Source organism: Ornithodoros turicata, chromosome 2 (genome assembly GCF_037126465.1).
Source record: "Ornithodoros turicata isolate Travis chromosome 2, ASM3712646v1, whole genome shotgun sequence".
Taxonomy (NCBI): domain Eukaryota; kingdom Metazoa; phylum Arthropoda; class Arachnida; order Ixodida; family Argasidae; genus Ornithodoros; species Ornithodoros turicata.
In genome coordinates, this window is record NC_088202.1 from 77,595,280 (window position 1) to 77,622,383 (window position 27,104).

The following is a 27,104-nucleotide window of genomic DNA, read 5'->3' on the forward strand; positions in this document are numbered from 1 at the left end:
AACTTAAAGGGGGCACTAAACAGCTCGACGAACATTCTCCAAATATTATGCTTCATGAAAGAATGTGGCTCACGATATCCAAATGGACTTCATTCACTTCGAGCGAACGTCTTTACCACGAAACAATGCCATTCAAAGAGCATAATCCGCGTGAGTCTCTCCTTCATCCCTGGAACCCGATCACGTCACAGCGTTCCAACGTATAGCAACACCGCACTCCAGGCGCTGGAGGTGAGGGAGATTTTGCTTTAATGACGGGTCCCACTGAGACAAGCTGCAGAGAAATACAGCACTGAAAACATAGTGGGCTTTTGGTACAGTTTCATCTGGCTTCCTTGGGATTGACAAGTGGACAGATGTTTAGAATTGACCTCACTTCCTGATATTACAGCCAAATCAATGTATAAGCGTCCCGCATTTTGAATGGGTGATGGTGCGCGACACCAAGATGACGTGTGGCTATTGTCGCCATGGCACTGCAGGGCGGGGCATGAGCGCGAAAGCGTGCAGTGAATATTCGATTGGCTTAGAGCCATTATTTACTTCTTTTTTTTTTGCGATAACAAGTTTTGGAAAACGTTCACCGTAGACAAGGAATCACACTGCATTAGAAGAAAGTGCACCTCGTATACTTGTTTGTTGCCCCCTTAAGAATGAAAAGAAATGTAGTCCCTCAGCCCTGAAAATATTACTCCGCCGCAGATAGCATGGCTGGTCACGCTCGCTCCTCCGCGAGCTAATTTAATCAGTCACACTCACTCTGCTTCCGTATTGGCTGCTAAGACTGGCCACATCACACCACGCTATGTGGTGGTGCCGCAGCATTTCTCCTGGCTACGCTATTGCGTCTCCCTCCTTATCTCCAACGGCGTACGTAGTTGACGGACTAGATTTCTTTTCCTTCTTGAGTTGAACAGGACTATAGGTAGATTGTTAACAATCTGACTAGCATGACGACAAGCATTATCATGCTTGTATACTGTCAACCCGAACAATGTACACAAGAATTGCCTTGGAATAAACTGTATACGTACAGTCAAGGGAGCTCCCAAGAAAGCAACTTGGACAAAAGGGCGACTCGTAATGTACTAAGCGTCTGTGCAATGCTGCTCCCAGAGCTGACCCCAGCGAACCTCAACCATAAGGCATCATGCTTGGTCACTGCTTCCATAATGAACACAAATGGACCGCCGTGAAGGCCGCCGGCAGGAGAACGCTAACAGCTGTCGCAGGCAGGTTTCCCCTCGAGCTCCTCTTCATGAAAGATCTTGTTTACATAATTCCGTTCGGGCCGTGACGAGCAGTTCGATATGCGGCACCGCCGACAATGGCTGAACCTGCACGCGGTACGAGGGGTTTCATGCATCTGAGAGGATACGCGAGTCCAGCGATTTTTACAGCAAGCTCGACAGAGTACGAGGACAAGTAGACGAGAGTATCTCTAGTTCAGCATCGTCATCCGTTATATACTTTCCGAGTGCCGTGCTATCCTGATTATGCAAGAAATTTGAGAGAGCGATAACGGCTATGTTCATTATGTGCATACCCAGAAACGAAGTTATTTAAAGTGTCTCTGGAAGTGCGTAAACGAAAGAGGAACGTAGGTTCGTTCGCTTTAAAACGTTCCCGTGTAAGATTCAGTTCGTTACATAGCACAATTACAGGGTTTCCTTAACTCTGAAACTGCTCAAAATTGGTCGGCTTAAATGTTTATTCCAATACCGAAAACACATACATGACTTCCAATACTCGGGCTCGTGCGATCCCGCATAGAAGCAGGCGAGATATAGAGTGCTAGCGAAGAAACTATATGGTGTTGTCTATATGGTGGCATGTCACTCGCAAAAGAGACGAACTGTTATCAGAATTCTGCCCGATGCGAAGATAACGGAGTATTCACTGCGCGTCCTAAACGCGGAAGTCGCCAGCGCTTGCTTAATCTTGTGAATAATATAAAGTGACAACAGCAATTGAACCAGACATAGCATGCTCACTGCGCAGGCGTCCATACAAAATACCAGAGCACAACCGAATGCCCGACACGTCGACCGTTCCCGGCAAGGGAAAATATACAGGCTCACACAATAAAGCCGCCTCGTTTATCGTCATTTATTCCCCTGCGTGGCTTAACTATAAAGACTGGTCCACTGCATGACAAAGTAGGACTGCCGGGTTCTCGGCGGGAGCTCTTTCTCTTATATAGCAAGCGAGAGTTCAACGTCCTTGCATGTCTTTCAGGAAATTTGCGAGAATTTCGAAAAGGTAAATGGTCTTAGGCCACGCAATATGCTAAGTTATGCATGGCGACATAAAAAGCGGTCTGTCGAGTCATAAGTTTCAGAATTTCACGCAAAATGCGGCTGGTACGAACTTTCTCCTGATTCAGTATCGGACAAATAAAGGGTCAAAAAACGTTTGCGCGAGCGGTAGCTGTCAGGGTTTATTAGATCGTTTCGATGCAGGCGAATAAATTCATTTGAGACTGCCTTGCTCAGCATAAGTACATCACCAGGAAAAGGAAACACAGAGGAACCGAAACTGCTTTCCTCGGAAACATGGCATTAAGGAAAGAGTAACATCGGGTTGAAATTTCTCCTTTTTTAAACAGGAACGCTTTTGCACAAAACAGACGAAATAACTACTGCAGCGTGCCATAATGGTTTCACTAGGCCCAATGGAACACAACGGAGCAGGCATTATACTTACAGAAATTGCCATCCGACACAGCGGTGTTTTGGTAGCATCGGCCGCCATATTTTTACCAATCCCGTTTGAAAAATGGTTGACATACATCGATGCATACATTACGAGGTGCTGATTAAAACTGCAGTTCTAAGTGATTGCTAACAAGAAACATGCAGTTAATATTTGCATCATTTCAAATGCCAGAACATAGGCACGACATAGGCAAACACCTACAACTGATAATGCAACATATGGGGCCGGTTGGTACATGCAGGGCCGGCGGGAGGAATTACGGGCCCCACGGATGGGTCATGCCCCTGCCCCCTCCTCACATCACAATACAGTCCAAGTGTTTCTTCTTTATATGATTACGAGAGGCGCCTTGGGTCCCGCGGGTCTCTGAAGTGACTCGGTCCCTGGGGCGTCATCCCCGGCTGGCCCACCCTCTCGCCGGCCCTGGGTACATGTGTAAGGATAGCGCCGAGAAAGATCATAGCGACTATCATTGTGTTTGTTCTTTGTGTTTCGCCATCCCTACACACCTACAACTGAACCTGGTGGTGCATCTGGTACACGCAGTACAGAGACCAGTGTAGTCGGTATATAAGCGTCATCTCGAGCTGCTGAAGTGCTTTTCGCAAATGAACAGTTTTGTAATGGAAAGGTGGAACTCTCGTAGACTTTACTGCTGTAACAACAACGAAATTTTCATGCCACACCTTTATAACAAAGCTTCATGTACTCTCTCGGAAGCATTCTCACCTGTACCTCCTCCCCCCTTTATCGACATCCTATTTTTGAAAGATGAAAGTCACTGAAAAGGTTAGCCAGCTGTAGGACTCGAACCCACATCTTCTGGATTACTTTCATCGTTAATTTCTTAGGCAATTTGAGGCTTTGTACGTATTTGTCCCTTCTATGTTGTTCCTCAGAACATCAGCCTCAGCCTCAGAACATCAGTTCTCTCATGATAATATTTTTGTCCTTCTGTACTATAACTCTAAAGAATAAATGAACAAAAGGACAGGAGTCATGGTCGCCCTCGCCTTCAGCCGTAACTGCCGGCGTCACGTCTGCCTTGTACCACGGCCAAGTGCTGCGTTCACATGATGATGTAACAACGCAATCACAGACTCTTCGTGTAGACTTTACAAACAAAATTCTCCTCGCACAAAGGTCTGTTCTTGACGAAACACAAACGTTCATCTTCAGGTGTGGCGCACGACACACTACTTGAGCACGGGTAGACAGTCTGACCAATGGCGAACACCTGATGAAGGTGTATGCGTCGATTTGCCGAACACCACAAAAGTTTTTTTCTTCCAGAAAAAAAAAAAAGAAAAAAACGTACACAAACATAGCCGCGCTCTTTCACTCTCGACTCGACTCGCGCCCCGGTGGAGGATAAGGACGACCTATGACGGTATAACGTCTGCGTGGTTAGTCGAGGTCAGCGCCTGTACGCAAAGACGACAGCGCACGTATCAGACAGTGTTGGTGGTTCTGCGCGCTGCGCGAAGCTCGCTTTCTGTTATGGGCGTGCGCAGAACCATCAACGCTAGCCCTTACGTACGCAAAGGCGATAGCGTACGGTATACTAAAACTCTCTCTTTTTCTTTTTTTGTGTGAGGGCTTTCCTCTTTTATTTTTGTATTCCGTGTTTGGCTATGAGCGGCGTACAGGTGGAGAAAGGACAGCAGGAAACAGAGGGGTTTTGTATGCGTCCTGGGCAGACTTCAAGGGGAACTGTGCCGACATTCGTCTGGAAAGTTTGTTCGCAAAACCCAGGGAAAACCTCAGACAGCACAGCCGTTGGTAGGATTCGAACCCACCATCTCCCAGTCTTCAGCCCGACCTTGGCTACCACCAACGAGCGGGACGTTTTAACCCGCTCGGCCGCGTCCCTCGTGGTTGATTAGCGACCGAAAGGGTGACCGTGGGCATGGAGGATTTCATTTTCCCGCGGGAGTTTCCCTGTGCGCAACGCTTCTTCAGAGCCCTGAATAGCTGACTTAGCAGACGATACTATGAACCAATCAGCGAGTGCGGACGGTGTAGCGTCAGCGCAAGGTAACAGCCTTGTACTGCTCTCCACCACCGTTGCGCATGGTTGCGTTTTGCGGCGTGCTAGAAATTCAATTTCTGCGATAATTATGACTTTGGGGGGTGAGTTACTTCTCATTGTGCATTTTACTGGCCTGCCTGACAGTCTTATAGAAAGAAAAGGTGTATATGTATATCGAATTATATGTGTGGCGGCTTGTAGCGCCATCGGTGCCTGGCTCAAGGAAGAAGACAGCGTCTCGCGCACCCGGCCGCTGGCTTTACCCGGTTCCATTAAGAACCATCTTCACTTCTCGTCTGATCCTAGTCTCTTGTGGTCGCTCCTATCGTAGCTCCCACATATGTATCTGCTATCTATGTATAATAATGTATATGTATCTCGAGGCGGAGCAGCGAAACAGCGGATTTTTGTGCATTTTCCCTGTGGGTGTAGCGAACTTTTTCCGAAGCGATTCGCCCACCGTACACGTGGAGGCTTGGTTCACCATGTGCGAATCATCGCCTCCCAGCAAAAGGCAAGCTGTCTGCACTTGAAGCAAAGTGTAGAACGGCTTTCCTGATGCTTCACGAGGGATCCGCTGTTCAGTACAGAAGAGTTATTACATCCGTCACCTGCCAAGAAGCGACTTTCAGGTGAGAGCTCATCTGAAGGTCGCTTCTAGGCAAATAAGGAATGTAATAATTATTCAGTGCGCTTGAGAGCTCTGAAATAGAGGCGCGTTGTTTCGCTCGCCTCATGCTACGTTCGGGTTTCGCGGGGCCAGGAAAAGTACTCCGGGCAAGGCGTACGCTGTATAGGAAACATTTGCGATGCGTATTTCTCGACACGCTCTACACCTTTCTAATACACATCTCTACCCCAAGGACGAACAATTAAAAGTTAACTCGCTAATTGTGCGTAATTAATTAATCGGTCACCAAGAAAAAATATTCAGTAGACTAGAACACGCGATTCCGCACAATATTCTGCAGTTTTCATTCGTCTATGACGCACCGTATTTTTTAAGACCCCGGTGCACGTTAGCCTGGACACAGACTCAGGGTGGCACAGCTCCTGGAGCCGGCTGTCGCTGCAGTGAATGAATAACCTGCAGTGTTACGGAATAAATGTATGAACAGAGTAGGAGAATGTAGGAGAATACAAGCTGGCTGGTGTACACGTGAGAAAGGAAATACTTCCTTGAGTCTGAGAAGGCACACTCAAAACCAGCAATGAACACTTGCTTAGTTGTTGATTTTAAGTCTATCTCCTCGAACTTCAAAATTGGCAATTGCGTACTCGAGTACTTGAAAGGCAATTACCCAAGACAAGTATAAAAGTACAATATAGACCAAAAGCCAGGAGTGGTCATGACGAAAAAAGATGAAACACCGGATTGACACAAGAGGCAACAAAATTTATTTCTAACGTTTCGACGCCTATGCGGGCGACCTCATCAGACAAACGCAAAACAAAATAGTACAGAGGGGAGATCAGCTTTATGCCATTGTCATCTTCCTGCAGCATTCCGGTAGGGGCCCCTTGTGGCATAGGATGTGTACGGTTTTGTTGTCTGATGAGAACGACCGCATAGGCGTCGAAACGTTACAAGTAAATTTTGTTGCCTGTTGTGTCAAGCGGGTGTTTCATCTTTTTTCGTCACTTAAAGTACAGTGCGAAGAACATGAATTGAAATGCACTTTAAGTAAAGTACATACTGAGAAATGTACTTGAAGTAGTTCTTGAGTATACTTGGTACTTCAAGTTCAAGTACTTCCCATCACTGCATGCAACACATAGATTGTGCCTCCAGAAATCAACGCCTCTCCTCTTGCATCTTTGCGGAAGAAACCTGACATGCACGTGATCACGAGACGCCACTCCGACGTGCACCACAATCCGTGCATGGTGTTGATCCGCAAATAGTATGCACCGCAATAAACGAAGCGCAAATATCAACGATTCACAACCCAACCGGAACTACACTGAAATGGTTGTGGCAATTTGACTGTGCCCGAGGCAACAAGGTCGCAGAGGAATTTGAATTGATAGACCCCACAAGAATGAAATGGTAATATCGCCCAAGCAAGAATTTCAGGATGTCTGGCTTTCTTGAACCATAGGCATTTCAGAGTTCCGAACATTATCACTCTATAGTTTCCCGCTACCTCGTACACAATGTGCAACAACGCTGTTCTCCCTCGCATCCTTTTCGCTGTCGAATCATTCCTTTTTTAATATTCCTAATGGACAGGCCGACATTTTCCGCTGCCGTGCTTGAGAGCCCATGCGCGTATCAGAACCGACGGAGGTTCGGGGAATTCCGGGAACACTAACTGGATCCAGTGCAAGTTCCCAGTTATCCGAACTAACCGATACTTCAAAGATTCTTCAAAGAAGAGCATTGTCTGTGTAATTCTTAAGTCGACTGTGATGCGCGTCATCGTTATTCATTCACTCCTGAAATGCAAACACAACCGTCGTGTAATCGTGGTTCAAAATGTCAGTATAGCCCAAACGTATCGCTTCCAATAATAGGAAGTCCTAGTATTCCATACGCGAAGGCGTTACGTTCGGATGGAACTAGAGTTGTTGACACTGTGCACCCGTCGAGCGCGACGCAAAACTTTGCGCCCAGCGTATACGTGCGCTATTTCTCGCATTTAGCGTACATTCTCCAAGCCGCTTGCGTTTCCTGCGTGGCACGCGAGACAGCTCGAGAGTAGAGACCTCCAGTTTGCAGAGCCCCGCACAAAGAAAGACACGACACCAATGGCGTTAGACAGGGCGGCTTGAAAGGATACATTGTGTAGCTTTATTTTACACGACAGGCGGTGCAACAACGGTTTTACCAAAACTGTGCGCCACGCAAGTGCATCGTGCTGCTAACTGCTGGTACACAGCGTTACGCAAGCGTCTAACCGGTTTACTAAAACACTGTAAAGCTTTAGGTGTAGCGTCTTCACACTGAGCACGTGCTATACGCAAAGTCACGTCTTTCGCATGCGGAGCGTGCACCCGGCGCACGCAAGCGATTGCATACGCAGTACTAAACCTCGATTGTTGCTGCTACCCGAGCGTACGACTTGTGTGCCCATCAGTCGGGATGCGGCATGTGAAGAAAGCGGATTTACTTGATTCCTTCTCAAGGTGATCTCTGATTGAATGAGGCGTCTTTGTTGGGCGTAACAGTGGCACATGATGACGGTCCTCTCGCAAGGATACCGATAGTCCTGACACGTGCAATGCAGTTATATTTTTGTGAAGAGCATGCAACCACCCAAACCCTATGTAGGCAGAATTCCGGCGAAGGCACATCAAACAGAATGTTTTCATATAACTTTCCGGCAGGAGTCCAAACCGGAACCGAACTGAACAGAATTTTTTTTTTCTACCGCTGAACCAAACCGGAACTGAACTGCAATAAATTTGAAGCGGTTGCCGGTTCGCGAAACGGTTCAGTTGAAATGTTCGCTTCAGTAAGCCAGTCCCCAGTATTTATATTGCAAACCATGCATTTGGGGTTCAATAGTTCCACTACGTTTTCAAAACCACATTTCCAGACAAAATCAAGCGCCTTCACGAAGTCGCGAGCCGAAACGTACACGAGCGAGCGATGGTACATATACCTGATTTCCTTACAGCGTACCAAGTTTGGGGTCGCAGGTTAGAAATGGCAGTTCGTGGTGGTCCTGGTTTTGCCCTCACCCGTAGCATTCATATCGTTCATCAAATGTTGCCGTTGTGCTTGAGGCAAATGCAAAATTCATTTCTGAGCTCGGATCCAAGCACAATACAACGCACGATTTCCATCATGTAATACAGTCTCCTCCTTCACTTTCGACATGCCGAGTCTATCTTCAACGCACTGATCGCTTTGTCACGGTACTACATTTGTCAGCAAAATTTCTTCATGCAGAGCATTACGAAATCACACTACAGTGAGAGAATGTTCTGGTTGGTATACTCAACCCTGCCTAAATCACGTTTGCTTGCAACGTTTCAACTTTGAGCTGCAGTGAACTGGTTTGAACCGGTTCAAATCGGTTCGAACTTTAATTTTTTTGTGCTCTAAACCCGAACCTGAACTGAACCGACATGCATGAACCTCAACCCGAACCCAACCTTCCCAAATAACGGTTCCGATCCCTGCGTTGCTGGGGTCTCAACCGAATCTACAAAACGTTTCTCATTTCTGCTTGACGAAGAATACACGCATTTCTGTGCAGATGTCTGCGTGGATGAATTCCGTGTAACGACTAGGGCATCAATGCCGTAGGTAGCAAGACATCCAAGGTAAGGTAGCGGGTGGGCTCGATACGGAATCTCCCCGCCGATCTTGGATTCGCCCCCCCCCCCCCCCCACACACACATACGTGCGCATACAGCGAGATGAGAGATGAAAGTATAGAATATCTGTATAAAAGTATAGAAGTATAGTATAGAATCTCGATTACAAATGGAATGTCTTGCACGGTGAAGAATGTAGGTTGAAAACCACTCAAGAATGCTGCATAGATAGACACCGGGAACCGCAAGAACTTTCGCGGTCGTAACACTGGACGCCGGAAAGGCGACGAAAAGAAGCTGCGCCATCGTCAGCTCAGCAAAAAGAAATATATTTACGACGCTTACTAGAGAAAGCTAACAGTCCCACGGTAAACAGACGTGGGAACAAAGCCTGACAAAGTAATGGTGGGCAGTGCACGCTACTGTGTCCGCCCATGGAAATGATTGCTTCCAGAACATACTTCACGTGACAGTCTCTCCTGCACAATGGCGAGAAGCGTTCATCGATTAAACACGGCGTCACCTCCGTCGTGGCCTCTTTTCATCCACGTTGCGTCGCAACGAAAACCAAAAAGCATACAACCGAGCAGAGAACATTGCGTTTTGTAACAGGCAAAGTGGGAAGTTTCCTCCCGCTGTTTACCGCACACAAGATCGGGAGATCAAATGTGTTGAGCTGACACCCACTTGTGATTGTGCGCCGCGGTCCGGAGACGAACGAAACGAAGGTAAACGGCTACTAGACGTGACCTGTTATGTTGTATACAGGGTATTTAGTTTCTTTTTTTCTTTTTTCTTATTGTCGCACTGGTGCGACCAGCAGTTCCGTGCATGACGCATTATGTGTGAAAGCACTGAATGATTTAATAGATTATGAAAGATTTTTTTAAAGCTATCACAGGACCATACATGTCGTTCTTGCCGGAAGGTTAAACGACCAGAAAGACGTTCTGTCGAAGAGAGTATGTATAACTATACCCCCGCTACTCATTATTGGATATTCGTCGAGGGAATGTGAGATAACAGAATTGGAGCAGTCATTATTTAAAGCCAGCCTCTTTTTTTAGAAATCCTGACACCAGCACGAATTTTGAGGTAATCCATCACGAAATTTTGCTATGCAGACGAGTCGAAACCGAAACCGAGCGAGAGCATCAAGAGCATGGTGACTGACTGCAGCACGGGGACAAAGACCTGTACATGTGCTGCAGTAAATGAGCATGCATCCCCAACCCTCTTGTTCGCATCAAGAGCGCAGGAAAGACACATCATTTGAATTCGATGGCCTATTTGGGCCGCAAAGTTGTTTACCTGCCCAGCTGATCAGCGCTTACTCCCGTCAGTACGTCGCTTCAAAGCACGTACTCCTCGACGAGGAATTGGGGATGTGCTTCCTGCACTCTTGATGCGCTTGGTTTCGCTTTTGGCTCATTTTCATAGCAAATTTTCGTAATGGATATATCTCAATGTACGTCGTCGTTCCAACATTTTTTTTATAAATCGAGGGTAGCCTTAAAAAAAGTCTGGCTCCAATTCTGCTATATCAGATTTAGCCGAAAACATGTAATTAAAAATAATCAATTTTAGCTAATCTAGTCATCTAGTAGTTAGATAATCTATTCGGAGAATGTCCGCCTTTCAACCGACCTATAGAAAAAAAGGTATCATAAAAAATCTAACGAATACTAACGAAAATATAACGAAAAGCACCTTGTACAGGAAAATATAATCTACCAGGCCTATGATATAACGCATGCGCTTCGAGTGCCGTCTCGGCCCCGGTCAAAGCACGTATGCAATATCTTTGAAACTCAAAGGAAGGAGGGGGGCAAGCGGTGTCGTCTTCTCTTTCATACTGCCTAAACTGTAATTGCATTCTCAAAACTTCATTGCTTAGCAATACCTCGTCATGCGACATCCATTCTAGAGAGAGAGAGAGGGGGGGGGGGGGGAGAGGAGCCTTTTGAAGTTACTGGCGCCCATAAGAAGAAACGCACGTGGACCTTTGAGCAGTTACAAAGGAGGAAGTTGGCTACACATGCCGGCATATTCAAGATTCCTGGACCTATGCGCAACCTGCACACCAAAACTTGATTCGTCGAACGCTCATGTGGCTATTCTCGAACAGCCGCAGGCCTACTGAACGAACTCTCGAGGCTCCGCTTGGTACATGACGTTGAGTGACGTTGTAAGTGATGTGGTCGATTACTTTTGACGAGAATAGGGCCCTCCAGCAATGATAACTTACTGTTGCCTACTGTGGCATCCAGGGGCTTCCTCTATTTCAAATGACCGAACTCAAATTGGATTTTAATAAGAAGTGCAAATAGAAAATATCCATTTTCCACACCTGTATTACCTACGATACGTGCACAAATGAAAATACTGAATTCAATACGATAATCATTACACTTGTACATCTGCTTGTACGCTTACATTTGTGTCTCTTCTTAGTAGCCTCATACAGGCAAAGGTACAGTTCAAAGTACAGTTAACTTGAACGCGCCTCCGACCTGCAAAGCGGGAAGAAAGCCACCCTAGCGGCACTCAGGCGAAATGAAGGGAAAGTGTGTTTCGATTGTCCCGCTTGTGCTGCGGGGGTGTCTGCCTTGCCTTAAGTTGTTGTCTCGGCGTTGCATTACCATCAGCTCTTGTTATCATCGCGAAGTTTGTTTGGGTTTGTGGCGAATATGTAGATGTGCATGTTGGCCGATATCGCAAGGATGTGATGCTATTACCTGCCAAAGTGGAGAAGACCGAATTAAGGAGGTTTCAAACAGGGTGTCGAACCGAAACGTTTTTCGTTCCGGTTACGTCATAAACGATCTGGTACCGGTTCTGCTCCGGAGCAAAAAAATAACGGTTCATACCGGTTTTAACCGGTTCCGCTTCAGCTGGGAATATTCATCCCCAGAAAAAAACAAATCAATGTTACAAAATGTAAACCTGTTTATTCCGCATACATGGTATTTAAGACAGCTGTGAAATTGGTTGCTCCTGGTTCCTGTAGGTTACTGTCTGTTGAAATAGGCTTTTTCCTTTCTTGAAGCACATGCTACAAACGGACTTGTTTGTCTTAATGTCATACGTAAAGTACTTTCTTGCTGGGTTGGAGCGATCGCGTCCCATCCGAATGTCTGTTGCTACTGCCTAGCCAGCAAGCACCACCGCACGAGTACGACGCAAACTGAGGAACACCTTCACTCACAAACGCGCTCGACGGCTCCGTTTTATGTTCTTCGTGTCCTGTCCACAAGAGAGTTGCCACTTCGCACGAGCTTGCCCTTGCGTATACGTAAATGTATGCAACTTAGCTGCTCTCAAACAAGGGACGCGTTGCGCGACATTACCGATAGAGAGGAAGGGAGTTGCCTCAGGACAGAAGCCGCCGATATTTCGAACAGAGACTGTTGGCGTTCGAACAGAGACTGACGGCGGCTTCTGTCCTGAGGCAACTCCATTCTACCGGTTCGCTGGATTTCTACCCATCTATTACCGATAGAGAAGCCGTTATGCAGCCCCCTTGGGTCGCTGTTTAGTTGAGGAGAGTTTGGGGGGTCAAATTAAAACGAACACTACGGCACATTGCTAGAGAGTCACCTGTACCTCTAAGTCTGTGTGCGTGCGCGAACGATAAACCATTACAAAGGGATCCTAAGGGTCATCGTACCGACATCCGTAACCCCCTTACAGTATCCAAGACATGCCTTCAGAGCACACGACGTCTGTTTCATTCGCTTATCCGTAGTCCAAACCGGCGAAGTTTTTTCTTGGACCGCAAACCGTTAAATATATTTTTCGGTTTCCCTCCTGAGCAAAAAAAAAAAAAGACGTATACGGTTTCGATTCCGTTCCGGTTCGCAGCAAAATAGCGTTTTTTTTTTTTTTTTTGGCTTTTCGGTTCCGGTTCGCTCCGACACCCTGGTTTCAAAACCGAGGGGGGGGGGGGTACGTTTGTTGGGAAATTGACTTGCAAATTTATATTGGAGAGACAATGTTGACAAGCTTGACCCCGACAGTTTATCAGGCAAACTGCAACGGTTCTGCAGCAACTTCTGCACTCTTCAAGGAGTCCTCTGGGTAAGTCTTGCTGTGACAAGTTCTGTGACACTTTGTCACAAGAACATGGAGGCACGAAACTATGTTCTTATTTACTTCACGATGCTGAACTGTCCCTCACACTCAGCATTGCTGAAAAGTTGTTGGCATAACGATCAGGTACAGTTGTGCATCGCTATCGTCAGCGCCGTCAACAGCGACCGCAATTTTTTTTTTTTTTTCGTTCAGTGCTCTTGCGCTCTTGTGATTCCCATTTCACCGGCTGGCGCGTTCCAAAACAAACCCTCGAGCGGAGTAGATCACGTGACCAAGTTGTACCATGTGACCCCAGAGCTACGCGCCCGGTCGAGTGGCTTTATGAACGCATGTGGAACTGCGACAGAGTCCAGATGGAGGCGCGTGCCGCTGTCACCTCGCACGCGTCAGATTTATTTTACGGCGACGACGACAATGACAACGAGGACTGGGAATGCATTGTGAATTGGGAATGTGTGGGACTGCTCCGTCGGACACAGGTATAATACATCATGTTTACTATGCTCCGCGAAAGGATCCCGTGGGAACGGGTGTGACGCCTGGACATTGCCACAACTCTAATAATCTCCGCCTGCATTCTACACAACGCGTGCATTGAGTGGAGAGAGGTGTCACCACATGTAGAGGACGACGCAGGAGAGAGACAGGTAGGCACGGAGAACCACAACCTTAATGAACCTCATGTAAAAGGAAGACGCACTCAATATATTTATAATTCTTCATTACACGTTTACCTCACGTATTGTTCAAATAAACTGTTGAACCTCTCTCCTTTCTTCTAATTCTGTTTTCCGCTTTCGTGAAAAAGAGCAGACGACAAAAGCGTGATGTCATTACTCGGACGAACCTTCCCCTGACCGACCTTCTAAGGAGAGTTGAATCGAGTTAACTCTCGTTACTCAACCTTGTTTAGGAACGTAGGTACTAACGTCATGGATTAACTCAACCCGGTTTTGAAACGCTGCTTCGAGTAGAATGCTACTCCCGAGTTAACTCGAGTAGGTTTAGGAACAGTTTGAGCACACGCGACCGCCTTGCAACGTCTGGACTTGGGGCACGGACCAGAGGGGCCGGCGCGGATAACGTCGTAGTCCTTTCTTGCTTGCGGAAAGACTGACCTAGCTGGTGTCTTTGTCTTATCATTAAAGTGGTTCATGTGCTTCCTCGATGTAACATGGATAGCAACGTCAGTCCTCCCTCAACGCGAAACAAACGATGCAGAACAAATGCTGCTCATTGCTAGACTCGATCCCGCGTCTGATTTCAGTTGTGTACTGCTTGAAAAATACTCGTAGACACCTCTAGCGCTTGCCCAAAGCCGTGATCCGTAATATGCAAGGAAAAAACACTGCAAAGGCAGCCGTTACCCGGAAACTAGAAGTGGTGCTAGCTCTCCCACTCTCCAGAAAGCGCCAGCGATGCCGATGGCAATCGGGCTGATATTGGACTGACGTAAACCCGTTTACGTCTCTGTGTCCAGACCAAAAGCAGGTAATTGGAGATATACGTAGAGGGAGGAACTGCGTTTTCCAGGAGATTTGCTTCTCGATCGTGCAATCGTACAAAACGGTCCAAATCCGGGAATATCCCGGATAAATCGGGTGAGTTGGCAGGTCTGCTCGATTGACTGGGAATGGTAACGGTATAATGCCCTACCTCTGCCCGAAACATGCGATGAGAAATCTGTTAAAGTCTGGTGAAGGCGCATCACCCACCAGACGACAGGTGCACAAATATTTCGCAGGTCCAAGAAAAGCGCAGCACAGCGGGCAACGAAACGCAATCAGCGGAATCCGAAGCTCCGGTTGAGGCACAATAACACCATCGCTAAAGAGCGTCCGGGTGGATCGCAAAGGAAAAATGTCTTAGCGAGGAAAACCTGTACTTGCAACGCCTGGCAAAGAATGTGCAGGCGACCATATATATCAGCAACAGTGTGAGTGGGCCGAGTGGGCCCAATAGTAATGTTCCCACTCGCTGTGGTATTGATCGGAACGAGGAGTAGCCTCCGAATGACCATCACGTCTCCACTGTGGCCAATACGTTCGAATGGTTGGCATCTACAGTAGTTCCTTCATCTCTTCTTATTTATTTACAACACCTAGACACAAATATCCCTTTACGTGTGGAGAAATGTGCCGGGCTTTGCGGGCAGGGGGAGGTAGCGTCGAGGATGCATGCGTCACGATATATGGGTTGACACTCGAACACAATTTTGTTAGTGTTTGTGCGCATCGGACGGTAACTGCATGGGAAATGATTTCGGGGTTGTGTACCGAATACCCCAAGCTTCTGCAGGTCGTCGAAACAGAATGAATGGGAAATGTAATACGTATAACATTGCAATAAACCTTTATGAAAAAAAGAAGAAGGAAAGAAAGAAAAATGAAAGATTTTACGCATAATACATCTTTCGTTTTTTTGTTAGGATTTTTGAAGTGAACGGCGGAAAAACAAAACTGCTTGCTCCGCGCGTGATCCGCAACGGGTGACCCTGTGCAGAAAACCCGGCCGAAAAGGAAGGAGACGACAGTTCCCTTTTAGGCAGACAGTTTCATTCTGAAAAAGCCTGTTAGCTCACCTTAGCTTCGCGAACAATTCATGTGCACTGCTCCCATCGTCTTCCGGCTTTCGCGATATATTCCCCTGCCTCCCCTGCAGTTTTATACCTCACCCTCTAGGAAGTAGAGACGTCGTGCTGGGACCTGGATCATCGATTCGTTGGGCGGTCGCACCGTAAAAAAGCTGTGGATTCCATACCTTCCCGGGATGGATTTAATCACTCGTGCCATTTTCCACTGTGGCTGTGAGCCGCCGTCTTTCATGAGGACGGCATTCTTTCTCGTTGATAATTGCTACAGAGCCGCTTCCTCTGTGATGTGCTGAACGCAGCTACACAGTAAATTTTTTTACGCCCTTCCCAGTGTGAAAAGGGTGTACTATGAGGACACACCCGAAATACACTTATACTACACTCAACTAAGCACCCGTGATGGCGTAAAAGGGGTGTAATGTACCAATACACCCCGATCACACTTATGTTACACACCATGCTAAATTTTGGAATACTCATATCAGTGCAACAGGGGTGTATGCCGCACAATGCTCAAAGCTCCTGTAGTTTTCTTTTTCATTGTGATAATCTTTGCAATATATATATATATATATATATATATATAAAGAGGGGGAAAAGCCATTAAAAAAATAAGTAAATGATGCTAGACGTGTTTGAAATTCAAACTTACAGATTAAAATGGCTTCTATGGCTGCACGTAGAGAAACAGATACTCATTGAACGATGCGACAGCACCAGAGGACACGTGTTTCGCCGTGTTTGCGGCTCGTCGGCCCTGGGTAGCTGCGCATCGTTCGGGATTGGCAAACCAGGGGTCACTCAGCGAGCGATATACACCTGGGAGGGTGACTGAGCACTCCTCAATGCCACAGTGCAAGCCAGTGAATTATAAAGAGGGGGGGAAAGCCATTAAAAAAATAAGTAAATGATGCTAGACGTGTTTGAAATTCAAACTTACAGATTAAAATGGCTTCTATGGCTGCACGTAGAGAAACAGATACTCATTGAACGATGCGACAGCACCAGAGGACACGTGTTTCGCCGTGTTTGCGGCTCGTCGGCCCTGGGTAGCTGCGCATCGTTCGGGATTGGGATCGATCGTTCGGGATCGATCGGGATATATATATATATATATATATATATAGCTTATGTGTGTGTATAGATAACTTGGTACATACAGATGGATGCGAAAAGATATAGATCATAAGTAACGGAGAGACTTGGGAAGCCGTATAAGGATTAACAACAATTGCTACTTTTATTGCATTAACAAAATTAAATGGGAATTATGGGAATTACTAGAAACAGATTTACAGTCGTATTGCCAACTGTAGGACATCTGTAGTCAAAATTAGGGGTCGACGTTTTGGCAGTCAGCGCTGCCTTCAGCAGGACTAAACTTGAAAATTGGTGACAGGGGCTTGAGCCCCTGGCTGGAAGGTTTACTGGCGCGGGTGACACTGCAATTAAAATACATATGTGTATGTAAGTAAAGGGCTAATTACTGTGAGTGATTGTGAAATTAATATACGAAAAGAAAAGGTAGAAAGAACCAAAGATTACGAACAGTTAGGAAAAACAAGGGAAGTTCGACAGCAGCAGCCTTCAACTGGGCTTGCAAATGTCGAAGGCACGCTACTGTTGAAGTGTCGACTTGGTTAAAGCGGAAGCACTTGGCCTAGCTAGCAAAGCCTTTCTAAGCTCTTCGAGTGCACAGCTAGCTAAACTCTAAGAGACCAGTCCCCGTGGCATAGGGGTTAAGATCGTCGCTTTCCACGCCGGTGACACGGGTTCGAATCCGGTCACCGTCTGGGTTTTCCGAAGACTTTCCCACCGAATGTTAGTTCCCCCGCAAGTCGGCCCAGGACGCACACTAACCCCCCTGTTCCTCACTCCCTCCTGCTGTCCTCTGTCCACGCCTGTACGCCATTCATGGCCACAGTTGCTTCGCGGCGCCAACACGGAAATAAAAAAGCTCTAAGAGTCATGTTCACACTTGCAAATGCAGGTTGCACTGCATTCGTGGAACTAGTGTTCCGTGAATTTCGGGAGCAAGCCTTTTTTCGTTTTTGGGGTCAATACACCCAATAAACACCCTTCTTTTTGGTGTAACATGTGACACCCCTGTTACACCCATTATTGAGGTGTAGCATTTACACCCATGAGGGTGTGAGTTATCTAACACTCATTTTACACTCATAGGGGCGTAAATAAATTTACTGTGTAGGGCAAATAATATCGTCTCTTCCATAGGAACGTGATGTATTTCTGCAACGCACATATCTGCCGTCGAAGAACCGCCAGCGCGAGGACGGTGCGATGCATGGCCAAAAGTGCGCTGGCAGCGAGCGGCCTTGTACTGCAAACTGTAATGTCGTCCCGTCTAACCCTCACTAGACCTAACTCAGGATACATTCATAAACGACCTGTCCACTTGCATTACATCATCGCAGGCAATGCCATCTACTTTGAACACCTCCGTTCTACATACTCACGCTGAGCATTTAAGTCCCAAGTGAAAAATAAAATCAAATAAACAGCAACACAAACTGTTCTTGCATTCCTGGAGGAGTCGCTGTCAGCAAAGTGCAGGCACATTGTTTCTGTGTCTGCATAGAATATGCTTTCTAGAACAACGCAGTCACATGAGACGTCCCGCGCGCAGTGCTATATAGCGCTGAAACAAGTCACTACGTCCACAAAAGGGAGAGGGCGCTGACTTAACTGGAGCATGAGGATTAATAAAACGAAAAACCGAGAGACACGGGACACGTGGAGTCTAGATGTTTGTCTACACTGTCCTCCCAAGCAGCACAATGTACTGAAAGTCGAGTGCAATAGGGGTGGACGGGTAGGTGGAAGGCCTTGAACAGACTCGTAAAGCTAAAGAGCGCTGATAAGACACATACCGACCACCCCTATTGCACTCGACTTTCAGTGCTTTGTGCTGCTTGGGCTGTCTCTCCCGGTTTTCGTTTTGTTTATCAAACTACGTACCAGGCAATAGTGTTGAAAGCTACCAATTTGCTTGAAATGAACTTGTTAGAACTTTCATGTGAATTACAACGAGCTTTCAGCACGTAGCTAAAGAAACGCGAAGAAAACTATGAGACGTGTGTGACAAAGCGTCTTACTCTAATCGAACTGAGGGGAAGTGTAATAATAATAATTGGGTGTTTACGTCGCAAGACAACTGAGATCATGAGCGACGCCACAGCGGTCGGTCTGTGGATTGCTTTTGCCCACCTGAGGGTTCTTTAACGTGCGATGAAAGCTCATCACACGGCACCCCGTATTTAACGTCCCTCGCGGAAGACGGCGTGTCTAAGCAACTTGTACCCTGCCACCAAGTTGCTGGCGTCCTCGGCCGGGTTCGAACCCGCGATCTCGGGATCAGAAGGCGAACACGCTACCGACTGAGCCACCGAGGCCGGGTGAGGGGAAGTGTACCATCGTTTTTACACGTTGTGTGTAAACAGCTGCACAGCAAACGGAGTACACTGACATGACATTTTAGCACGTGAAGAACGATGGGGAGTACGTAAACCACTCGAATCTTGGTTAAGATAAGCAATTCTGTCAACAAACACCCAGGCCCTCTTCCGGAGTGCTACCTACCATTAATAGATACGTAAGCAATTCAGCCAAGACACTTGCTTCTGATGATGGGAACAGTAATGTTCGCGAAACGTCAAGCTCTTACTTGTTTTTAATGTTGTAGTGCCGGTGTGCGTTTTTACCAATAAACATGACATCCCCCGGCCTTTGGACTATATTCAAAACTGAGTTTAGTGTCCTCACACGCATTGTAAAGAACCCGGTATAATTTCATCTCTCAATGAAGTAACAACAAAGACAACAACGTGTAACCTACAGACACGCCTATGGGCGACGCCGTTCAAAGTCTGGTGGCGAAAGGGCTCGCCGTTGTCAGCCTCACAGGGGTAGGCAAAGTCCCGTCCAGGAAAAAATGTTCCAGGAAAAAATGTCCCCCGGAAGAAACGTCCCCGGAAAAAATGTCCCCTGAGGAACATTCACTTTTGGTACGGTGTGAATATTTAGATTTTTGGAACACCGAAGCGAGTAATCGTATATCATATTCTTCCCGAATCAAATATGGAATTCGATGTTCGAATTCCGAATCGAATTGATGTTTCTTCTAAACCGAATATATTTGAATAGTCCCGCAGCTGCACACGTATAAGGCCAGCACATAAAACAGAGTAAGCGCTTTATCAGCTACATACTTACACATACATACCGTGCATGTTTATATTCCAACTTACGCTGTATATGTATCCGATATGGTTATTCAACGAGTCGCTTAATTTATTCGTACTCAATTCCGTTTTAAAATGACTATTCACACATAGGATTTCTTTGCCTAGGGGGTCTCTGTAGGTGACCTGGGTCAATTTTGGTGCATTTACTTCGTTGTTTATTGCAATAAAGCAGCCTGTACAGCCATGGGACTCCCTAGACGCAACGCGTGACACCGCTAGACATATGAAATGCCAGACATGTTGAAACTGGGCGGCGTACGACCAGCTCCGGTGGCGCAGCGGTAACGCGTGCGCTTGGAGACTGGGAGGTCCGCGGTTCGAATCCGCGGGCCGGCTGTGCCGTCTGGGGTTTTTCCTGGGTTTCCCTCAGATGTGTAATAGGCGTATGCTGGCACAGTTCCCCTGAAGTCGGCCCATGGACGCAGCTATCCTCCCACCGAGCGGATACCGCTCGGTCTTCCACTTCACCCTTTCCTCTCCTCCTCTCCACCACCTTTCCCTTCCCGAGAAACATGCCGCCTAATCAGGCAGGCAGACCTCTCGGGCTCCTCCCAACGACACTCCTCCCCCCCTCCTCCTCCCTCGGGCGGCGTACGCCTTTCTGTGACACTTTACGTTTGTGTTAATTAGCAGAGAGAATGTTTTCCGTGATAGCACCGCGAAGCAACTGCTGCTGTACGCGGTGTACAGGCGAGGACAGCAGGAATGAAGGTGAAGGGGGTTAGTATGCGTCCAGGGACGACTTCAGGGCGAAGTCTGGAAGGTCTGCGGAAAAACCCACTGAAAACGTCAGCCGGTACGAGGATTCGAACCCGCGCCACCTCCCAGTCTCCGCGTGAAAGGCGATCATCCTAACAGCTACTCCACGCGAGCTGGTACAGAAAAATGCACGTACCCCGCAAACCTGAAAGCATAGCTGTGTCATCAGGCCTAAAATCTACAGTCGCAAAATCCCGACGTTCTGATCGCACACCAGTCAGTGTGACGTCACGCAGGATATTCTTCTTAGTATAAGAAGAGAGAAACTAAATAAAAATATCCCAGCCATGTGTGCACGTTGTATCAACAAACGTGACAATTGATTGCAGTGTATTGTCTACGCGAAATCATAAGTGAATGTGGCCTAAGCTTTCCAAGTAAAAACACTTAGTAAGCGGTTAGGTATTTTAGTATTTATTCTGAGTCCGAGGACTTCAAGACTGGCAATATCGCAACCGGGGATTTCGCAAGAATACCACGCGTACCAAAAGTGGGTCATTTCAGGGGACATTTCTTCCTAGGACATTTTTTTCGGGAACATTTTTCGCGGCTCCCGGCAACGTCACGACTGACGCCCTGGGGGAATGTGCGTCCTGGGCCGACTTCCAAGGGAACAGTGCCGACATATGTCTGAAAATCTGCTAGCGTCGAAGCTGTTCCTCGAACCAACCACTTGCTCGAGACTTTCTGAAGCAGACGACGAATTCAGTATAATGACAGGAAAATCGATATACTTTCTGTTCAGTACTTCTTTTTTTCTTCTTCTTTGAGCTCAGCTGTCTCGCGACGTAAACCCCTAATTATTAATCTTCTTTGAGATGCGTCGTGCAATGCTGGATTTCATGCTAATCTTCGCATCAGCTTTTGCACACGGCCCTATAACCCGAAAGAAAGAGAAGCCGGACGACATCAATAGAGTTTGGAAGAAATTGGCTCCAAGGCCTCGGAACAACGGTGAGACGCCTTCTGGATAAAGTTGCTGCGATTAGGTTCGGGGTTTCCAGGAGAGCAGTGTAGTAAACGGGTTTACCTCGAAATAAAGTGATCAAAATCCACGTTGTAAAAAAATGTCACATGACTATAAAATGAACAGTTGCGCTCGGGAAACTGCCAGCAGCGAACTTAGACTCACCTGGACATCCGAATGCAAACACCGAACTTGAACCAATCTAATAATAAACTAACAAACTTGCTGTTCCGTCGTGTCCGCCCTCCTAAGCCTAACGGCCGCTAAACTGTGGCTTTATCGTTCGCTAAGGCGACTTGGACAGACATCGCAAACACGCGAATTTGAGTGGTTAAATAGTGATGTCGTGTTTTTAAACAAGGCATATCATCTTTAGAAGCAATCGAGCATTCTCGTTGATTTTCCTTGTTTCGAGAATTTCGAGGTCGGGGATTTCGCAACCAGGAGTATCGAGGTCCTCCCTTTAGTAAACATGCGGTACCTGGTTGCTTCCTTCTCTTTGGTGGCCAAGCTAGGGCCCGCGTGCCACAGAATAATCCATCGCGTGCCCCATGCGGCGCGCGGGGCGCGTGTTTGAGACCCCTGCGCTAAGGGATGGTTAGATGATCAGCAGAAAAAAATATTAAGCGGGAAGACACGATGTTTGTAGGCTTCCTGGTCGGGCTGCCCATAGGGATACAAGGCAAAGGTCGCATGATTTAAATTCATGATGTTAATTTCACGATAGCAGCATCACGTATTTCAGGCTTTCCTTGCTTAGAACACCAGGAAAAAATGTTAGTTTGAGGCCTTTGGCGACCATACGGGTCCTATGCGATTGGGTTGGAGATTTTATGGCGTACAAGTAGTACTCAGAGAAAACTAGGACTCGGATCCCGCGATCCCGAAATACCGGGATTTTGGGTATAATAAATTTCTGGTTTCTTGACAACTGTGCGTAATTATTCGGTAACACACTCCTTCACTGAACTTCACCGCATAGCACGCTCTGCGCCAACCACTGTCAGGAATGATAGGCTTATCGCTTCTGATTCGAGGAGAGAGGGATGCGTACGCCTTTTTGTGTCAGTTATCATTGCATCCAAATTGACACAAAAAGGCGCACGCCCCCCCCTCTCTCTCTCTCTCTCTTCGAATAAGAAACGATGAACGCATCATTCGTGGCAATGGTTGGCGCAGAGCGTGCTATGCGGTGAAGTTCAGTTCATACGTGAGGCCGACAACGGCAAGCCCTATCGCCATCACCACCACCACCACCACCATCAGTTTTTAGAGTGCACGAGTGGGAAGGAAAGAACGGTGTCTTACCGACTTTTAGTTTCAGGCGCCCCTACGCCGAAAAATATCATTTGTAATCCTAAACCGAACCAACTTCATCGTCCACGACGCATGACAAACGAAACAACTTTATCTTCTGATTATGATTGGGGAGTTTCGCGGCCAGTGGGCGATACTCTACGCCATTGCTGGTGGTAATGTGGAATAATGAGTAGCCTCGCAGTGAGGACCAAAGTCCTACAGTGTGCAGAAAGGTCAGAAGTGCAGCGTTGGTGGATGGGACTTGGCCATGGACTTGTAGAGGAGGTGGTCTTCCTCTACATGAGTCCTGACCGGCGATGATGGAATGCCCCAGCGGGCAAATGGTCGTGGCCTCACGCTAGGACGGTGCCGGTAGAACTGCCGTGCCAGAGCCGTAGCGCGTGGCAGCAGAGGCACGTCTTCGTCATCACACACGGGCCGCCACATCACTCCCCCCCTCAGACGCGGAGCGGTGTAGAGCTAGCGGTTGGGGTCCGCGTCGATACATGAAGAGGAGGAAGACGGGCGACACGTGGAACAGGGACGACTTGTTCAGAAATCGCAGTAGCAGCAGAATGGTTGGTGCGGGCAAGCGCTGACCGGGCGGGTTCCAGGGGCGGTGTGAGGGCAGGTATGCCGAAGTAATACAGAGAGGGGCGACAGAACCGCGACCGGTTCGTGAGCGCTGGGCTCGTAGTGTTGTCGCCAAGGAGACTGCGGGGAGGACCATCGTGAAGCACGGGGAGACCGGGAGTAAAACTCACTGTGGCCTCCGTGCGTGTCCCCGGTGGAACGTTGGTCCCGGAGCCTCTTGACCGCATCTGGACGAGCTGCCAGTGTCTTGTATGGAAGCCTGGTGGGAAGGCGAGGCGGGCAGGGTTCTTGGACCGCAAGCATAGCAGATGCGTGTGGGGCGGTCGACAGCGGCGTACCGCGACCGGTACAGGAGCGTGATGCTCGGGAAGGTGCCGCTGGTGGAAGCCCGAGGAGTGCCATCACGAAGCGTGTGGCGACGTGACGTGGAGTGTGGGACCATTGCGACGTGAGCTGGGTAGATGGGTACAACCACGGTGTTTCGCGGCCGGGCGTTGCGATGAGTAGAGCCGCGGTGGATTGGCGTCGTCGCCTAGCGGTTCCTCGGTTGAACGATGCACCGCACCTTCGGAGATGACTTCAGAGGTGGGCTTGCAGGAATTTCGGATGGTATTGGGCCGAATTACGCCGAACATGGTGTTCATAGTTCGGGTCACCAAATGTAGAGGAGGTGGTCTTCCTCTACATGAGTCCTGACCGGCGATGATGGAATGCCCCAGCGGGCAAATGGTCGTGGCCTCACGCTAGGACGGTGCCGGTAGAACTGCCGTGCCAGAGCCGTAGCGCGTGGCAGCAGAGGCACGTCTTCGTCATCACACACGGGCCGCCACAGACTTAGCAATTTTGACAAAGACGTTAGCTGCTGACTCATGTGAACCACGTACGCCCTAGGCGAGAACAGCCCGAAGTAGTATTAAAATTCCTACTAATTCCTACTAATTAAAATTCACACACATAATATGAAAAACGGTTAGGAGCAACTAAGATTTATTTGAACAAGAACTTTCGTGCAAGAGACTGCACTTCTTCAGGTTACAAAACTAAGTGCGACACAAGTATATATAACCGAAGAGAACAGATACAATAAAACAGGTTTCCAGAACCAAGTAAACAGAAAACAACCAGGTTGTTTCTGTTGTCTGGTTGTTTTCTGTTTACTTGGTTCTGGAAACCTGTTTTATTGTATCTGTTCTCTTCGGTTATATATACTTGTGTCGCACTTAGTTTTGTAACCTGAAGAAGTGCAGTCTCTTGCACGAAAGTTCTTGTTCAAATAAACCTTAGTTGCTCCTTACCGTTTTTCATATTATGTGTGTGATTCCTTCTTCGCGGGCTCCTTGACACTGTTTCTCTTTTCTTTTTTTTTCTTTTTTCCTACGTAATTAAAATTCCATGTAAAATCCATGTACATTTATCTCGAGCACCTCAAACTCTTTTATTTTCGAAATCCGACAGGGATTGCACTGCAACTCTTTTAACGTATGTTACCTCATTATGTGCACTAAATGTTGTATTCAATATATTGGAGAAACCTCGAACACCATGAGGGAAAGGTTTTACGGCCATAAATCAGATATTGTTAATAACCATCCTACACCCGTTTCTACACATTTTAACCTTCCTGGACACGCTTTAGGTACAGACCTCAAAATCGTTATCGTTGAATCGGGTTATAACAGTGACATGAAGCGCAAAAATCGCGAATCCTTTTTAATTGCAAAATTCCAGTCTCTGAAGCCTCATGGTTTGAATATCCACGCAGGCCCACTACAATTATTGAACCCGTAAATATAATTTTTCAAATAAAAAAAATAATGATAAACACACACACGCACACAACTCTCCAATTTCCACATTTTCTTCGTTTGTCTCTCTCCTGAGACCACCTCCGTCTTCACTTTCTCACGGTTCACTGGTCACCTTTGTACTCCGCACCTGTGTCCTCATTCCGTCGCCATAACGCCCCCCTTTTTATCCTTAATTCCTCGAACGTCACCAACAAGTGTTCTCGTTTCCTGTGTATAAGCCCTTGGGCTCGCGTTATGTTTCGCTTCTGATACCCCTGCTTTTGTATTTATGTTCTTTTGATTTTTATCTGTGTTTGCATCCTTTCCATCAACCTGTTACCCTCTCATGCCAGAACTCCCCCTTCAACTGTATATATGTGCCTGTACCATGTTTATATTTTTGTAACCTGAAGAAGTGCAGACTCGTGCACGAAAGTCTTGTTTACCATGTGTAAATAAATAAGTTGTTCCTACCGTTTAATATCACTCTTTGATTTACTCACCACCGGCAACTTGACATCGCCTATTTTTTCTGCCTTCGTAATTAAAATTCCTAAAATTCCTATCCATGAGGGAACACAAAGTATAGGAGAATTTCTTTCTCTGTCTGCAGAATCTCTGTTTGATTTTTTTTATCATACGTATATTTGAAAGTGAAAAGACAAAATGGAGACAGCCTTTTCAGAAAACTAGACTCAGCTGCAGAGCGCAACAGTTACTGTGGATGAATAAAAGGGGAGAAGAGCTAAGCGCACCATTCACACTTCTAAGACATTACCCAGAGTACTACAGCGGAAGATGCGAAATACGTCATTGCCTTTGGATGCCGCGTGTGTACTATACGTATACACGTGTTCAACGTCGTGTCTTCTCATGCACTGCTAACCATGTGGGAAATATCCTGGGACGCACCAACAGGGTATTCCGCAGCAGACGACAAGAAGAGACGCATTCCAACTCGAAGTCGATATCCCGCCACGGTGCGAATGCTCAATATGATATGCGGCGAAACTTTTGCCTCGTGAGCCGTTTTTTAATGCGTTAGCATTAGGAGTGTCAAAGTGGAAAAAGCTGTATGTGTGTGTGAGAGAGATGGTGAAGCCTCACCGAGGCAGAGGTATACGTGGAGATGTAAAGGGGAGATAAGAGCGTAAATGTAAATGAAGGTAAGTGATATAAAATTGAAGTAGTTGAAGGCAATTAATAGTAAGACAGTAAGAGTAATTAAAGGTAATTCGAGGTAATTAAAGCAAGAAAGATGAGTTTAAGGGTAATGAATGTAACACATATGTAATTAAGAGAAAGATTGAAGGAAATTAAAGGTTACCAGAGGTTAATTCTTTAATAATAATAGCAATTAAAGGTAACTAATGTCAATGAGAGGGAAATTGAGAGTAATTAGAGCAATGAAACGTAATTATGGGGAATTAAATGAAATTCAAGATTACCTCAGGTAACCTGTGGTTTCCTTCGGTGATTCAGAGCAATTGAGGCTAATTAAAGGTTAACTAAATGGACTTGCATATAGTAATTGAAAGTGTCGAACCGGAAGTCAAGTATAGACCGGAGAGGTGCAACCGGAAGTCGGGTTTAGACAGGAACTGGATACCCGGAAGTCAAGTACAGACCGGAAAAGGCGCTTAATGGTAACACATTTCACTCGCATTTACCGCTAAATCGCGCCACTGAAATTTTTCTTTCGTGCGTTCTCTCCCACTAGAATGTT

General features: G+C 47.0%; 1 protein-coding gene across 2 annotated transcripts in view; it reads right to left on the minus strand.

The window, feature by feature from the left end:
- The window catches only part of LOC135385588 (pleckstrin homology-like domain family B member 1), a 292,580-nt gene that overhangs the window by 42,358 nt on the left and 223,118 nt on the right, over positions 1-27,104 (minus strand). The window lies entirely within an intron of this gene.